We start from the raw sequence: 17978 nt of genomic DNA on the forward strand, positions 1-17978 counted from the left end.
CCATCCACATTCTGTCCACGTTCAAAGTTGAATATAAATTCTACTTCCATTATAAAGCTTTCCCATATCACTGTAACCTAAAGATAGTTTTTGTTTTTCCATATTTTTGGTTGTTCTCAAATAGATCATAAATGATCTCTTAAAGTTGTTGCGAAAATCCACAGATCCATCCTATCAGGTGGTTCCCTGGAAGCCTTTAAACTGAGGTCAGTTCCTTATATTCTCGTCTTCCTTAAAGTAGGCCCTTGAAATTCTGTCCATTTTCCATCCTACTGATATTTACCCCCATCCATTCCATCCCTGAGACTGAGCATCAGCACAAGGAATATTTGAAAGGTAGAAATGGTTCTGTTCATTTTGGAACCAATGCCTAGCACAGTGTCTTGTACAGAGTAGATAATACATACTTGCTGAATGAATGGTTGGATTAATCAGTGATTAAAGATGGGGAAGAAGATTCAGGAAGTTTGGTAAGAATACTGGAGGTAAAGGTTGGAACCTGATAATGGAAGATCTGGCATACCAGTTTGGAATTTGTCCAGCTGGCAACAGTTGAATCACTGGAGCCAAGAAATGCTTTTTTTCTGGGTTTTCTGCTTCTGGGGAAGATTCCATTTTAGAATTTTAGCAAACTCCTTGCTTTTTATTTATTTATTTTTTGTTCTTGTTTTTTTTTTTTTTTGCCCTTGTCTTTTCAACTCCACTGGGACCTCCTCCCACCAGTGCCACTTTGCTAGAGACTTGCAATATGTAAGACAGGTGGAAAAACCCAAGTGAATCAAGGAAGCCTGTTATAAGCACTGATTTCTATGATGTCTCAGTTTGTTAACTAAATTGCAGGTTGTATCGCTTGGCCAGAGACAGCTGACAGGCAACTCTGCCTGAACAAATAGCATCTCCAAAATGACACGTGCACTTTAGTTTCATTAGAATCGGTGGGTATCATTATTGCCTGGGCCATCACAGTAAATATGGTGATTATATGCATCCCTTGAGATTTGGGGTTGACAGCATAGTTGGGCTGCACTAAAGAGTCTTGGCTGGTGCATTGACATAAATGACAGCAAAGCAGATCTCTGGGCCCTTAGGAAGGAGGCAGAAGTTCATGATATAAAGAAAGTTCCATGGGCCTGCTGAAATCTTACCAATTAGGACTGTAATTTCTTGGCTTAAAAGTCCTATTTAACATTCCTCTCTCTAATATTTTTTTCTGACACCACGATTTCTAAAAATCCAAGACATCAGCTGTATGTTGCTAAGATTTTCAGCAATCAGCAGAAACAGTGGTCGTTATTAACTGGTTAGTGAGAGGAAGTGTCACTATGACCATGAAATAACATTTCAAGATTCCCATACATATTATCAACCTTATATTAACAAGTCCTCTATAGATGCCTGAGGATTAGTTCTCTAGCTCCTCTTAAAAGTCAGTCTGCTTCAGTAGGGTTGCCTGGAAAGACTTTATTTGGCTTCTGGTGTTAAAAAAGAGATGGTTTCCCCATCCATGCTATACTATTAAGCAACCACTGTTCCCTGGAAGGAAAATATTGGGGTAACACTTCTTATCCTTTCTCTCCAATCCCTTATCTAGTTGGTGGGATTGGATAAAGGGTCTGCATGTCTGATGGGACCCCTTCCATTTCTTCTTCCTGTTCTGAGGGCTCTTCTCCCTCCACTGGGAGTACATAGCTCCAGGCCAATTTCCTCTTTGCAGGGGGCAGTGGGGAAGGGGACAGGCCTTGAACTATGAGCAGGAAGCCTAATGTGTGGCTGGATCAGAGTGCTGTCCCAGACGTATTCCCGCATTCAGTTCCACAAGCAATAAAGTTCGCTGATCCTTTCGCTTGTGTCTATTTCTCAATTGGCTTGGAATTCAGAATGGAGAGGGCTATGATTTATTGCCCACTTAAATCTCAACATGGTAGAGTAGCGATTCTGGTTTTTTTTTAGCTGTTATATTGCAATGAATATTTTTGATTTATTTGGCAAGTGTGTTATATAACTAAAATAATTTTTTTTCAATATCATGGTCTGCTCAAAATTAAATGGTAGTTCCAGAGCAGTGGCCTACATTAAATTTTTCTTGATGGTTATAGCCATGCAGATATATGAACTCATAGAACTAAAAGTGTGTTTGCATAAAATTTATATGTACCTTTCTATACTGAATGGTCTTCTCTTATGCAACTTTCAATAATGCATTCTATTATCATTATCTTTGCTGTCATTTATTAATCCTATTGTTCATTGGCTAAGTGTATGTACATTTACTATTGGTGTGTTTCTGAGTCAAGGTGAAGGTAGCTACCACACTTTGGACTTCAGAAAGAAGTCTATTTTTTTTAAATCAGACCTTCTTATGAGGTTGCCTAACAGTGATAGATTTTGTTGTTGAGCTTCAGTCCATGAAAAGTACATTAAAACATTGAGCTGAGCCATCTCTCTGTAGCAGCAGTTGGGTCATTACAGTTTGGCAGGCACTTTAGATGTGTATGTGTGATTTTATGATAGTGACTGCTTGATTCATCCCAACACTTCAAAGGGGAAGGGAAGTACAATTCCTTCAGCATCTTCTATCATGTGCTAGTTGCCTCCATATATTGTTTTATCCTCATAACAAGCTTGTGTGGTGGGTAATATTTTTCCAACATTACGGGTGACAAAATTGAGGCTCAGGGAGTCTATACAACTTGGTCAAGTGGTGGAATTAAAATTCAAGGCCAGACCTATGTTACTCAAAAGCCTCTGATTATTACATTACGTTAGGGGTTAAAAACCAGAAAAGTCTGCAAGGGACAGACTAATAATATAAATGATTAAAATGGAATTGAATCTTTTTATTTTATTTTATTTTATTTTATTTTATTTTATTTATTTATTTATTTATTTATTTATTTATTTATTTATTTATTTTCAATATATGCAGTTTATTGTCAAATTGGTTTCCATACAACACCCAGTGCTCATCCCAAAAGGTGCCCTTCTCAATACCCATCACCCACCCTCCCCTCCTTCCCACCCCCCATCAACCCTCAGTTTGTTCTCAGTTTTTAAGAGTCTCTTATGCTTTGGCTCTCTTCCACTCTAACCTCTTTTTTTTTTTTTCCTTCCCCTCCCCCATGGGTTTCTGTTAAGTTTCTCAGGATCCACATAAGAGTGAAACCATATGGTATCTGTCTTTCTCTGTATGACTTATTTCACTTAGCATAACACTCTCCAATGGAATGGAATCTTTTTAAAAAGGACTTTCTTTTATTTTTTTTCTTGAATCCTATGGTCCTCAATCTATTGTCTGTTGAGAGTCAGAGAAGTTTCCCTTTCTTCTTTACCCTGTTATACCAGAGAGAGAGAGAGAGAGAGAGAGAGAGAGAGAGAGAGAGCGAGCACACTCAAGGAAGACTTGATGATAGATGGCCACCAGAACTCAAAACTTTGCAGGTGATAGGCAATAGAGGATGGTGGAGACTGTGGTGAATTAAGGATCTTGTACCTTTCTTCCCCCCAATCAACTCTGCCCTTTAATTGTGTTTTAGAAATATTATCCCAGTGTGGCTAAATCTTACTATTTTCAAAAAATTTTTTTAAATGTAAACTATTCATGAGAGACTGATTTTTAAATGTTGAAAACTAATTCCCATTTTAAAAGATATTATGAGTACCCCTTCCCTTAAAAAAATAAAATAATATACATCTGAGGGCCTGATCCCACCTGTAGGTTCTGAATTGGTAACTTCGATATTACATAATGCAATTAATAAGCATCTACTTGGGAAAAATAATCAATAGACAAAAACCAAAAAAAATTTTCAGTACCTTTTTGAAAAGTATGCCCCCTAGATTCAGTGTAGTTTGTTTACTGTGCTCCTCTGGGGTAGATTCATGATTCCTGGTCCTCTTTCTGTGCTTCACCAGAGTGGAGATGAGACCTGTATGTCATGGACATTTGAGTTTTAGGTCCCCTGAGTGCTTGTTTCTGTGCATTCGTTAGGTAAACCTTGTTGTCTGGTATGGCTCGTCAGCAGGCATCCTTTGGCAGTTGAATCAGAAGTGCATCCTGCTGTCTACTAAAGAAGGTGTCTCTGCTTGTAGCTGGCTTTCTAAGGTGTTTGCCTCTAGATATTTGCCTGCAGAAAGTTTCTTGAAGTCAGCACAAAGTAGAGTGGCAAGAAATACATGTATGTTTGAGGGTTTGGGGAGCTGTTTTTCTGTATTCTTTCAGATGAGGCTTGGTGGATAGAGTTACTTCCACTCATCTAATTCCTTGTCTGTTTCCCCATTACTTCCTTCCCTCTTTTTAAAATTTTTACCTTCTTCTGACCTTAATCACTACCTTAAATGACTCAAAGGTATCACTGATATTATGGATGTGACTAGTTAGCTACACTAAAATTACTACTAACTGCCGAAAGGGGAGTGTTCTAGCATCACTTGGGTGATGTCTTTCCTGATGGCCTTGAGCCTCTGGGCCAGCATCAGGTGTGAGCACAGCATAAACCATTGCCCTTGCAAACTCTTAAAGCTCTTCCTTTGCTAGAAGTAGATGCCTATAGCAAAAAGCAAGGGAATTAAGAGCAGGGCATACTTGGGGGAAAAAGGGATTTCATTTATCTTTATTTTGAGCCAAGTTTTCTTAACCCCATAACTACTCATGCCATCATCAGAGAAACATTTGCCAGGGATGTGGGGAGGGACCTGGGCAAGAGAGAAGATATTCTCTAAGATGTAGCATGTTTATGAACCTTAAAAAAATGCTTTTACTTTGTTAGTATAAGTATTAAGCCCTGAGAGTCTACCTTAACATTCAAAGGTTTCTGTCTCGGCAACATTACTGAAATTTTACAAAGCAGACCAGCTGGTTGATATTGTAAAATGTTTATATGTCAAGTATTTATTTTTCCCTTTCACGGACTGAATCTCATTTTTATTACAATGACTTCAACCTCCTAACCTTCCCCTATTCCTCCTTACCGCTTCATCAGCAGCTACCTAAATATGTCTTCTCTAACCCCACTTTTTCCCAGCCTTGGCCTGACCTCTCCCAAATAAGGAAGCATTTTCTGTCTTGAAGGGCACATAATGAATCCTGTGCCTCTGGTCACTTGGGAAATTTGTCAAGGACTAACTGTGGATGTTTACTTAGAAATATTATATGGCAATGCCCTTCAATCCTTCTGTCTTAATTAGGGAACTGTGTGCTTGTTTCTGTTTGTCTTTTGTCTTCATCTATTCTGTAATGATGTATTTTTTCCAGTGCCCCATTTTTAACATCACTGCCACAAACACCTTTTGTTCACCTACATATCATCCAACAAGCTCAGGGATGCCGTCTGTATCTTTCCCATGAGGAGCCTATGCCCAGAGTACTTGTGAATTGTTCCAGGACCTGCATTAAGTGAACAATTAGAATTTAGATCCGTGTATTCTGACTCCAAAGCTATTGCCCTTTTCCACAGTACTGGAGTGGAGTTTACACTCTTGAGGGCTAAATAATTCCAACTACATTTGTGTAGCTTCTGATAGGCCTACAAAAGTGCCCTATGCAGAGTGTAAAACTGGTAGGTAGTTGACTAGAAAACTTCTATTACTTGTCTTTGATGTCTGCAACATTGATTTGGAGACATAAAGGTATTGTTTAAAAAATACAACTATGTTGTAAACATCCTCAATTCAGCAAGTCTAGTGCAAACTGAAAATGGATGGTAGTTGTAGTAAAGCCAGCTCAGAGGTAGCCCTAAAATACTATGATGAGGAGACGGGCTCCCAATGGGCAGAGCTTGAACATTACACTGACCAGGAATCAGACACTGAGGAGTGTAGAAGAAGGCCAGAAAATGAAAATAAGTTTCTCTAGAAGTCTTAGGTAGGTAGGTAGATATCTTAGATAGTTCAAGCGTTAAAATGATTTTGAATGGGAACTAAGTGGCTAAAGAAACTGATAATGGGATCGTAGTGTTCACTTTTAGGACTTTAGTTTGAATCTCTCCCAATAAAGAAGCTGGGTAGATTGAAGGCCTTGGAAATGGATCACTGAACCTCTCACTTCCAGGTCAACAGAGCCACATAGGTGTGTTGGCAATTATCCTGAAGACTATTCAGTAGTCTGTGTGAAGTAAATTAATGACCATGGTCTTCTGAGACATGATCATGGTCCACATTTTCAAAAGCACTCTCCCAAAGCAAAATCATAGCAAATTTAAAAGCAGTAAATAAACCACAGATGGAGATATTGTGCTCTGTCCTAAAGTGTTGCCTACTGATGGGGCGCCTGGGTGGCTCAGTCGGTTAAGCGGCCGACTTCGGCTCAGGTCACGATCTCACAGTCCGTGAGTTCGAGCCCCGCGTCGGGCTCTGTGCTGACAGCTCAGAGCCTGGAGCCTGTTTCAGATTCTGTGTCTCCCTCTCTCTCTGCCCCTCCCCTGTTCATGCTTTGTCTCTCTCTGTCTCAAAAATAAATAAACGTTAAAAAAAAAAATTTAAAGTGTTGCCTATGAAAAATGCAAAGATGCTTTTGCCATTGTGTCAGGCACTCAGCTAAACATTTATTGAGTCCCCCATATTGAGGAAGACATAGAAAATAAAAATGAATTTTCTACCTTGACAGTGCACATTATCTGTTTGGGGAAAGAATCATTCTATTAAATGTTGAAAAGAATGCAAACAGTTTATCTTAATGTTGAATAGATACTGGAGAAGTTGTGGGATAATTGGAAGGTAGACCTAGTTAATCAAAGATAGCTCTGGGAGGGCATACATGTAGAATTTCATTCAGCTCTATACATCTATGCACACTGGTTACGAAAGCTGGACTCCTGGGCAGAGAAAAGTCCCTTCTCTGTATGGGAAAGGGTACCCCATACAATTTTGGGCTAAACCAGGCCTAGAGGAGCTGTCCTGTCTTTGAATCATTACTGGATTAATGATCCCTAATGACCAACCAGTTCCATTGCCTAGAGGTCATGTTGACTCTAAAATCTTCCTCATGTTTAATTTATTCTGAAATACACAGTTTGCTCTGAGTCTGGTCTATGATAGGCTGTATTAGAACTTGGCTATAGATGCTGTTTGATGGATACAAAGGGACCTGGATTCTCCTGAGCTATCACCACTTAATAAGCAAAAGAGAGGGTCAGAGAAACCAGCTTTTGCTCTTTTCTTTTTTTAATGTGTGTTTATTTTTGAGAGAAAGCGTGAGCAAGGGAGGGCTGGAGAGAGGGGCGGGGTGGCAGATGGAGGATCCAAAGCAGGCTCTGCGCTGACTGTAGCGAGGCCAGTGCGGGGCTCGAACTCACAAACTGTGAGATCATGACCTGAGCCGAAGCAGCAAGCCCAATGCAGGGCTCGAACTCACGAACTCTGAGATATGACCTAAGCCAAAGTTGGATGCTCAATTGACTGAGCCACCCAGGTGCCCCAAGAAACCAGCTTTTGGATATGTTAAGTTTTAAGGTCTCATTCAAACACATGCACACACTTACATGGGCATAAGTAGACACACAACTCTATTTCTCTAGCACTGTGTTCCTTAACCATTTGGATAAAATCATGTGACATCTTTATGTAAATGAATAAATTTGTAGTGCATCCATAAAGAAGAGAGAGAAAGAATGCTTGTGCCCTTTAAATGCGATAATATAAACACTTCTTTATATTGTGTATTGATTTATTGTGAACTCAGTGGGTAATTTGTGTATCTAAAGCTGTGGCTGCTGGCTCCCAGATGGCTCCCAATGCCTGCCATATGATAGGGGAGTGATGACTCCCTAGTTCCTTAGGGGTATGTTCCCCATTTGGCTGTAACGTAATTCAGTTTACAGTTTGGTAGGAATACTAAATTCAAGTAAATTAAAATAAAGAGTTCTGTTTCCTAATTATTCTATCAGAAGAGCATGCAGCTTTGGAAAGAACTCTCAGTTGTTGATATGTTGGACACTTTTCCAAAGCCATGAGTCAGCTCCCTGTGGCATGCTTTCAAGTCTCCTGTTTGGGGTCACCTTTACCAGTCTCACCCAGGACCCAGGAAAAGTGTCTTCTTTATATACTTCTGCTCCTTTGTCCGGATTACTTCCCCTGCAGTGGCTTTGACACTGGCATGGAAGCCAGCAAGGCCCGCTTTCTCCTGATGTGATGTAGCTGTTTAAATCTCATTTTTTTTTCTTCCCTCTGTTGCTTTCATTAAGGTGGCTGGGGATAGGTCAGAATCAACGTTTTGAATTAGAAATGCTGATATGATCCCAGAAGGAATGTTACAGTGGTGATAGTTGACAAAGAGGAGGACCGTAAAGTATCACCTGGATGAAATACCTAGCTGCAACACTATCTCCAGGACACACACACACCATCGTCCCTGTGTGCAGACAGGCGCTGCTGATATATTAGAATGTGCTTGCCATTTTGTTTACGATAACCAGGAAAGGAAAAATGAGCCCCTATTTCAGTGTGTTCATCCATAGATGATGACACGGTAGATTCTCCTTGCAGGTAGACCAAGAGAGTTCAGTTAATCACCATTTATCATTCAAGGGACTCAAGTCTCTTGCAGATGCATTGGAGCCCTTGGAGACGGAGACATACTCATTGGGTAGCAATGCTTTTCTCTTCTCCCATTGCAACTAATGTAATAAACTGAAGTCCCGGCATCAGAGTGATGTGTGCTGGCTTTCAGAATCCCAATACTTTAGCATGTACATGATCACTCCACAGAACTAGATAAATTTTCAGAAAGAAATGTCATATCATTATAATTTTAATAACTTTACAACTTCGCTCCATCTCTTCCATTACCAGACTATTTCTAGCTACCATCATCTTTTGCCAGAAGCCTCTAATTTATTTCTCTGTATCCTTGGCTGCCTACCTTCAAACAGTGCTCTGTTGAATTGATTTTAGTATCTAAACCACCCTTAATGGATCCGAGATAGATTAGTTCATACATACATCGGGTGAATTTTTTATGTATGTTGTCTTATTAGAAATCTGTTCTATATTCCAGGTAATAGTTGAATGAACAGGTACAGGCTCCCCATTTGACGCTCCCACTGATATTTATGTTATTCTGACCATGGAAATATAAACTATAGATCAAAAACTGAAAACAAAACAGAACAAAAAACATGGCTACCCTTAAATTGTGCAAGCTTCGATAATAGGGGTCAACAAACTTTTCCTGTAAAGGGCCAGGGACTAAATATTTTACGCTTCTGGGCCACAAGATCTCTGTTGCAACTATTCAACCCTGCTGTTGTAGTGCAAAAACAGCCACAGACATTTTGTAAGTGAATGAACACAGCTATCTGCCAATACAACTTTGTTTACATAAACAGGCAACAGCCAGATCTGGCCCACTATTTGTTGATCTCTCTTTCAGCCCAATCTGTCTCCTGTAACTTTTGCATGCCCATTCTCCAAAGGCATCATTAAAACATGCAATAATCTGTATCGTATTTTCTGATAATCCAGAATATGAAATCTCTCAGTTCTGAAACATGCATACATTTTTCCCCCATCTAGAAAATGGGGTAGGATTTAGAGTAGGAACTCATCAACGCAAGTGACTGAGGATGCCTTACTTATTGAACCAGAAATTTTTGTTGATGTTTACTATTCACATAGGTCCATTCGCCTTGAAGCTATAATGTTAACTCAGTCTGTCACTTAAAAGACAAATAAATAATAAAACACTTTGGAGAATCACAAAAGGAAACCTTACAAAAGGTTTCCTACTTACAGAGTAGGTCTTGAAAGGTTACTACTGGCTGCTTATTTGTCTGTTTTCTGTAGAGGAGCTGCTGCTCATCGTTGGGCTGGAATATCTAGTTTGGGGAGAGGAGTTTCTCCTTGGCAGTCCACTCAAAAATGATCATCCATCTTTGTGGAAACTGACTAAAATTACCTAGTCTGGAATGAAGAGTCAAGGGACGAAATTGGAATTGGAACTTTCAGCTAATGTTGTTGTGCTGGGAGATATACTGGGACACTTTGTTAGGGGCTAGTTAAAAGAGAAGGTGGTTACCAAGACCAGACAGGGAAAATAACACAGGGCATGTATTCCGGACCTGCCACTCTGTGGTCATGTGAGCTTGCAGTTCCAATTTTACACTTGTAAAATGGACATTTGAGTACAACAAGGAGTAGGGAGAGAGTCCAAGTATTCAAAGACGCTCAAAGCTCACCCTGTGCTTTGAGGACTAAATCACGATTTTGGACCAAATATGTGAGAATTCTCATGTGTGTACACACAAGCATGCACTTATATACACGTGCATTGTGTGTGTGTGTGTGTGTGTGTGTGTGAGAGAGAGAGAGAGAGAGAGAGAGAGAGAGAGAGAGAGAAAGCATTGTGTGTATGTATATATGCATATATACCTCAAAGAAGGAGCATTGTGAGGAATAAAGTAGACCCATATATAAAAATGTTTGTAGAATAGTTTCTGTGATGCCGCACATGCTTTATAGATAGATGTTTCTTGTGTGAAGTTTTGTCCTCCCTAGTGCAGTTTCTCAATGGTGACACTTTGATATTAGAGGCCAGATAATTCTTTCTTGGGTATTGTTGGATATTTATTAGCATTCCTGGCCTATATCCACTAGATGCCAGTCGCACCTCCCATTCCCAGATGTGACCACCAAAAATGTCTTCAGACATTGCCCAATGTCCCTGGGCACAAAATCTGTTGAATCCACTGGCCTAGTGGAACCAAGACATAAGGAAGTGGTTCCCAGACTTCAGCAAGTATCTGAATTACCTGGAGAGCTTGTGATAATACACATTGCTGGGCCCCACCTCAGGGTTTCTGATTCAGAGGGTCTGGCGTTAGATCCAAGAATTTGTATTTCTTTTTTTTTTTTTTTAACTTTTTTTTAACGTTCATTTATTTTTGAGACAGAGAGAGACAGAGCATGAACGGGGGAGGGTCAGAGAGAGGGAGACACAGAATCTGAAACAGGCTCCAGGCTCTGAGCTGTCAGCACAGAGCCTGACGCAGGGCTTCAACTCACTGACCGCGAGATCATGACCCGAGCCGAAGTCGGCCGCTCAACCGACTGAGCCACCCAGGCGCCCCAAGAATTTGTATTTCTAACAAGTTCCCAGGTGATGCTGATGCTTGCTGGTCCCAGGATCACACTTTATAAGTATATAAGTAAGATGTAAGATGTTCTAGGTGATTTGAAATGTGTTTTTTTTTTCTTTATTTTGAGGATTATAGGTTGTTACTGTGAGCACAAAACCTAGGATCTCTTTATTAAAGCCATTGGGGGGCACCTGGGTGACTCAGTCGGTTGAGCGTCCGATTTCAGCTTATTAGGTCATGATCTCTCGGTTCGTGAGTTCGAGCCCCTCGTCAGGCTCTGTGTTGAGAGCTCAGAGCTCAGAGCCTGGAGCCTGCTTCGGATTCTGTGTCTACCTCTGTCTCTGCCCCTCCCCTGCTCATGCTCTCTCTCTCTCAAAAATGAATAAACTTAAAAAAAAATTAAAGCCTTTGGGTAGTTCTTCACATCTGCGGTACAGATTTGGGGATAAGGCAAGGCACTTATAGGAGATATTCAACCTGTACTGGGTTGTAGTCATCACTGCCCTGCCAGCTGTTGCCTGAATCCTGTCAGAAGACTGTTTCTGGTCCAGGTGCAGCACTGGGGCTTCTACTGAAATGAACTTTAATTTTTTGCTTTGTGGTCAGACTTAACTACCAAACAAGGTAGGATGACATTAGGTCTGTGGATTAGAAGTGAGCATTCAGAGTAGATTTGAAGGACATGGTGACTCAGGATGCCATTTGCGACCAGTGACGTTAGAGCTGTGGCTCTGACTTGCATCTTATTTACTTGCACTGGCTGTCTTGTCCTTCCTTGACTGCCCCCATTCAGGTCAGAGTTCCTGTTGTCCTGAGCTGTCATCCGTGCGTGCTCTTATTTTATTTTATTTTTTTTCCTCTCTTTGCTTGGAGTTAGAGATGGAGCTGTCTTGAGCTATTTATCAGTCTTATCTCTCTTGGCCCTCTGTTAGTAATTCAGTCTGTGGATCTAATCCACTTTAATTGATTGACCTAGCACAACCAGACATCAGTTGCAACAACAGTAGAAGCACAGCTGCAGGTGGAAAGGTGGATGCAGTTTTGCTGGGTGGGTGCAAAGGTCATTGAGACCTGTGCAGATTTAGGAAAATAGGATTTGTTTCCAAGCCATGTAACATAAATTTTCTAGGAACAGTCAGTACAGATTGTGGAGTTGATGATCTTGAGTGGGAAACAGGCATTTTAAATAGAGTGGTATCCTGTAGGGTGTGTGCAAAAGCCTCTAACTCATTCATCATCTGTCATACTATTTCTCTGTCACCCAGTTATCCCCACCGTCTTCACTCCCCACCATTGACCTCATTTTTATACCATCCTTTGAAGAACACTTGAGAATTTGACAATATTTTATTCATTTCTCTTAAATTCCATTTAACACAGGTGTTATTGTTGTGTCTTGTATTGTTGTTCTCATTTCTTTTGTACAGAGAGTTGAATGACCTGCTCAAGATGACCTGGACAACAAGATGTGGAGCCTGAATGGGCTCAGGTCTTCTGATTCTAAATACAAAGTATTCTGAAAACCAGAGCAGACTTTTTTCTTCTCCCTTCCCCTTACTGTCACAGCCACCTCACCCAAGTACCTCAAGGCAAGGGGACTGGGATGATAGTGAAAGTCCAAACCATCTCCAAGCTCCACAGCTGGAGTCTTGTCAGCTTGGGTAATTCCTGATGGGCTTAGACTTCTTGAGGGAGAGACCTGGTCTCTTACTTCTCTTGAATCCTTCAATAGTACATGGCTCTGCACACAGGAAGTACACACTCCCTATTTATTAGCTGACAATTCTCTTGGGTCTAGAACCTGGACACTGTAACATTGAAAGAATGGCCTGATGATCTTCACTGGAAGATAGTGATTAGCTATGAAAAGAGTCCATACTGTGTTCTCCTAAACACAAGGGTGTTTTATCCTAGAGAACTTCAGTAAAATTCTCCCTCAGCCAAAATTATCTGATGAGTCAAAACCATACCTTATCTTTTTGTTTTTTATTGATCGCTTATATAAAGCACAGTGAGACTATATGTTTTGATTAAGATTTATTGCAAAAAAATGTGAATATGGATGACCAACTCTTTTCATTATCATATACTATTCAAACCTATTTAGCCTCCCAAGTTATAAAAACTTATCAGCACAATTTTTTTTTCTACCAAAGCCACACATTCTACTTCATTATTCATTCATTCACTTATCCATTAACTTAACATTTACCGAGCACCTGTTAGTGTCCCTATATTTGCAATACCCATAGTTAGGTTAGGTATACGGGTTAGATAGGTTAAGCAAACATAAAGTTATGATATGTAATGTATACACTGTCTTATTATATAAATAACTCAATTGCAACATGTAATACATGTGCCTGAAACATAACATGGTAGAAAATACATGGGTTTTAAAGTCAGACCTGATTTCAAATCTTAAATGTATCTCCTACTGGTTGTGTGAATCCCCTATTCTCTGAATCGTCATCTTTTTCACCTAAAAAATCTGGAGGGTAATTGTGAGAATTCAAAAATTATTCTATTAAAAACTACTTGCCAAGCACCTACTCTGTTCTTTGAAGTAGTTTGGATGATCCTACAGTAACAAGCAGATTCAATATTTGGTGGCATAAAGCAGTCAAGCTTTGTTTCTCGTTTTCCATGTCCATTGCAAGTTGGCTTGTTGCCATCCTCACTCAATGGCGCAGGCTGAAAAAGAGGCCACGGCCAGGAATTTGCCGGATGCAGTGGTTGAGAACCATGGGAGAGCTCTGGTGGGTCTCACACCAGCAGTTTAATGGGTGGCTTGGAAGTGACACCTAATTTATTAGTCAACACTGGTCTCTTGGCCCTCCATATCCCAAGGGGAACTAGAAATTCTCTCTTACTATGAGCCCATAATGTGAGAAACTAGAAGAATGTAATAAACACTGCCACTGATTTATTTACAGTGACCCAGACTTTGGAATGGGTGTGCCAGACCTGACCTGGCAGTGTCTGGCCCCAAGAAGGATCACATACCTGTTGTTCTTCCTGTATTATTGCCTAGCCCTGAACTCACAGATTCTGTAGGAAGCCTAGAAGTCAAGATATTCAGAACTTCCTTTGCACATCTGTTGGGCATACATTTGAGAGTTCCAGTTCTGTTTCTGTCAGCTGCAATTTTCTAAAATAGTGATGGTGCATTCTGCCTTCCCTGGGGGCACTCTGGAATGAATGAAGAGACTGCCTTCAGGGAGGTCTTTATTCCTGAGGATTTGTCTTGCCCCTGTGCATCTCAGCTTCTAAAATATGACCTTGGTGTTGGTAGTATCTTATGGGTCACCTTCACAGCAATAACTATAATGTGGCTGATGGAAGGTTAGAAAGCTGGAGCCAGACTAATTTGAGGAACCAGGTGGGCTCGTAAACAGTCATTATTGATGAAGAATGACTTACTGGCTATTTAAAGACAGCTGTTTTCTTGTGCTGTTCAGTCTTGGTTTTGTGTTTTTTTTTCTTTAATAGACTTTTTTTTATTGCACTTGAGGATTCTTTGGTAATGTCTTTTGATTTACCACTTGTCTGTGTTTTTAATATCAAGGAAAAACATACATTGAACTGATTGCCTTTGGTAGCAACTTTAGTGGTGATGGGCGTGGAGTTATTAAAATTTATAGTCATGCTGTTTTGTAGCTACACTTTGCTTGTCTTGAAAGGGCTCATAAAAGGCACCAAGGAATGTGAAGAGAGAGCAACTACCAAATTGTGACAGGAAAACAATGGTGCAAATTTTATTTTTTTGATGTTCTGTTTGCTAAAATTTACATTTATTTTGATAATATTTCTGATGACACTCTTGCCAAACTAGCCAGTCCTTAGCTCGTGCCACCACTTTCAACTATACTAATGAGGGGAAAGAAAGGGACAAGATGACTGACATTTATTGAAGTCTCAAAGTATGCACAGCCACGTGCTAGCATTTCCCACATGTGTGTTCTCCTAAAATCCTCACAAAAAGCTTCAAAGGTAGCAATTCGCTGTTCCCTTCCTCCACAGATCCCTTTAGAGCAGGGAAATTAGAAGTTAAATAACCTGCCCAAGGTCATATAGCTTTCAGAACCAGAGAGAGGTATTATTTGAACCATGCTATGCTAAAACCATGTTTATCCTATTGAACCAGTTAATTTCTCTGGTGCTCACAGGGTGTTGCATGTGGTCAAATGTTTAGATTTTTTTCCTTCTCATGATCTCATTTATCCCTTATATTTGAATGATATTTTCCTTCTTATAAAGTGGTATATTAATGATTATAATCATATCATTTTAGCCTTATAACGGTCCTAGGAAGCCTGGAAAACTGGTTTCCTGTCCCCGTAATACATTATTAAGAAACGGGTTCAGAAAAATTAAGTAACTTGCCCAAAGGTCAGTCAGGGCTTTTTCCAAAGCCAATGATTTTATCCCTCAAATGTTCTCTGGACACATGAGCCAGCAGAGTTTATCTTCATGGCAGCTGAGCGTGATGGATTCAACCATTGGCAACTGTATGGGCACTTGCCACAAGACTTATAATGAACTGAGACAAAGCAGTTAGCCACAGATTATAAAGCCACTGTGGTCCCATGACAAATGACAAGGAGGTTGCAGTAATGAAATCTTATTACTGCAAGTAAAGAGACCACATCTGAGGTCTAGCACAGCCACATTTACCACCGTGGGGAAACACAATGAAACATCTGGGTATAAGGGTCTCCATTGACATTGGCAGTAGAGCTAGCAGGATTAAGACGATCTCTCCGAAGCAGTGATTGCAGTGGCAAATGTGTGGCGCCTCAGATAAGGACCAAATATTTATTCTGGCAGAGATTAAATCTTTTCTTCCCCTGAATCTATTATGGATCTTGCAGAAAATCTGCCCAAGAATATATCTCGCTGATCAGCCAACTCACTCAGCCAGAACTGTACTTTGCCACTGTTGTTGCTGAAAAGCAGCAGAATGCTGGTTTAAAGGTCTCCTCTCTCTGCCTAAAACTGTTCTCCATCCGTGATTAATTAGTGACTCAGAGGTGAATTGAATCACCAGCAGTCCTTTCCATGTATCCAGGATTTATATAGTGGTTTCTCATTGAAGAACCGTGGTGCAATAAACAGCCCACATTTGTGGGGTGGGCAGAGGAGTAATGGTGTCTGCAGTCATGGTTTCTTAACTCCTCCAGTTCTCTCATTCTGCTAAACAGGTTATGACTGAGGTTACTATAGCCCTGCTTATTTAGGTATAAGGATGAGTAGGTTCTAACACACACAAACCCCCTTAGAAATGAAGGCCAACGCTTTAGGGGAATGCAGAAAAATCATATTATCTTTTCAGAATTCCTAGAGAATTAAGGAGAAAGAATAAAGTGGATCATAACATTATTAATTATGGGCATGGAAGATGCAAAAAGAAAACCTTATCATCAGTTTCATTTATCCATTGTAATGCTAGGTACTTTATTTAGTACTGGAGATGCAGAAGTAGAAAAAAAAAAAAACCCAGAGAACATAGTGTCACAATAAACAGGGATTTGTGAACTCATGAGTGCATTTAGTCCCCATTTGAGGAGGCACCGTTTCTCAGAGTACAGAACATGGGAATTGCAGACATCATTTTACATTGCAAGTTGTGCTTTCAGGGCACAAAAGAAATAATGATGTCCGCCCTGTATCACAGCATCCCTGCATGCTGAAAGCAGCCTTTCTTAGCTTAGGCTCCTACTTTCTAAAATCAAGACTCCTGGAGGGCACCTGGGTGGCTCAGTCAGTTAAGTGTCTGACTTCAACTCAGGTCATCATCTCACAGTTGGTGATTTTGAGCCCCGCATCAGGCTCTGTACTGACACCACAGAGCATGGAGCCTGCCTCAAATTCTGTGTCTCCCTCTCTTTCCACCCCTCCCTTCCTCTCAAAAATAAATAAACATTAAAAAAAGTTTATTTTAAAAAAGACTGCTGGGTACCTGTTGATTCTTTTATCAGGAATAAGATGTGTTCACATACTAAAGGAAAATTGGCAAGATGAAGAAAGCCTGTCTTTTGAAAAAATAAGTGAAGTATACCAAACTATATGGAAACCAGTGCCTAAAATCTCAGCAGAAGTCTTAATTTATTGACTTTAAGCATACCAAGTGCTTAATAAATACTGTATTTATGTAATGAATTAATGAATGAACCCAATTACCAAATCTGAGATTCTGTGAAATCTTTCCTACATCTTGTTTATGTGGATTCTGGACATCCCCCCCCCCATATCTTTTTCTCATCCTTTGTCCCCTCCTTCTCTTCTTCCTGATCCTCCTCCTCCCCCCTCTCCTCTTCCACCTCCTCCTTTTTATTCTCCTTTTAATTATTGAATAAGGAAATAGAGAATAATGAAGACTATGTGAACAAATACAATACAATATGTGAACAAATACGATGGGCAGGGTTACCACTAAATTTTATTATCCTTGAATGTCCAACCCATTGCTTAGCTAGTAGGTCAGACAACTAGAGAAGTGGAAAAAGGTGTCTCCCTCTCTCCTTGCCCATCCGTCCTGACATCCCACATGCTACAATACCCTTCTACAAGGTTGAAATATGTGATCAGTAGGGTTACTTCCATTTTGTGTCTCATTGTGAATTCTAATCCCAACCCTTAGTTATAATAAATTACTGGAGGAGAAGAAAGAGCAGGAGTTTTATTCGCATTGTTTATGTTTGCCTCCTCCACCTTCACCATAATCCTCACGTTCATTGCCATAGTGTCACTCTTCTGGAATTCATTGTGTTCCCCCCCACCAGAAGTCTTTTTGGGGGGCCATTGAGGTTCTCTTCTGCTATGTAGCATAAAACTATAGCACTGAAGATGACACCCTTCTTTGGATGAACCTTAGGATTAGGGTTGCAAGTGTGGAAAGAGTGGCAG

The 17978-nt window shown here is 40.3% G+C and overlaps 1 protein-coding gene across 9 annotated transcripts in view; it reads left to right on the forward strand.

Annotated features, from left to right (window-relative positions):
- The window catches only part of NRXN3 (neurexin 3), a 1573300-nt gene that overhangs the window by 1368167 nt on the left and 187155 nt on the right, over positions 1 to 17978 (forward strand). The window lies entirely within an intron of this gene.

Source organism: Panthera leo, chromosome B3 (genome assembly GCF_018350215.1).
Source record: "Panthera leo isolate Ple1 chromosome B3, P.leo_Ple1_pat1.1, whole genome shotgun sequence".
NCBI classification, from domain to species: Eukaryota; Metazoa; Chordata; class Mammalia; order Carnivora; family Felidae; genus Panthera; species Panthera leo.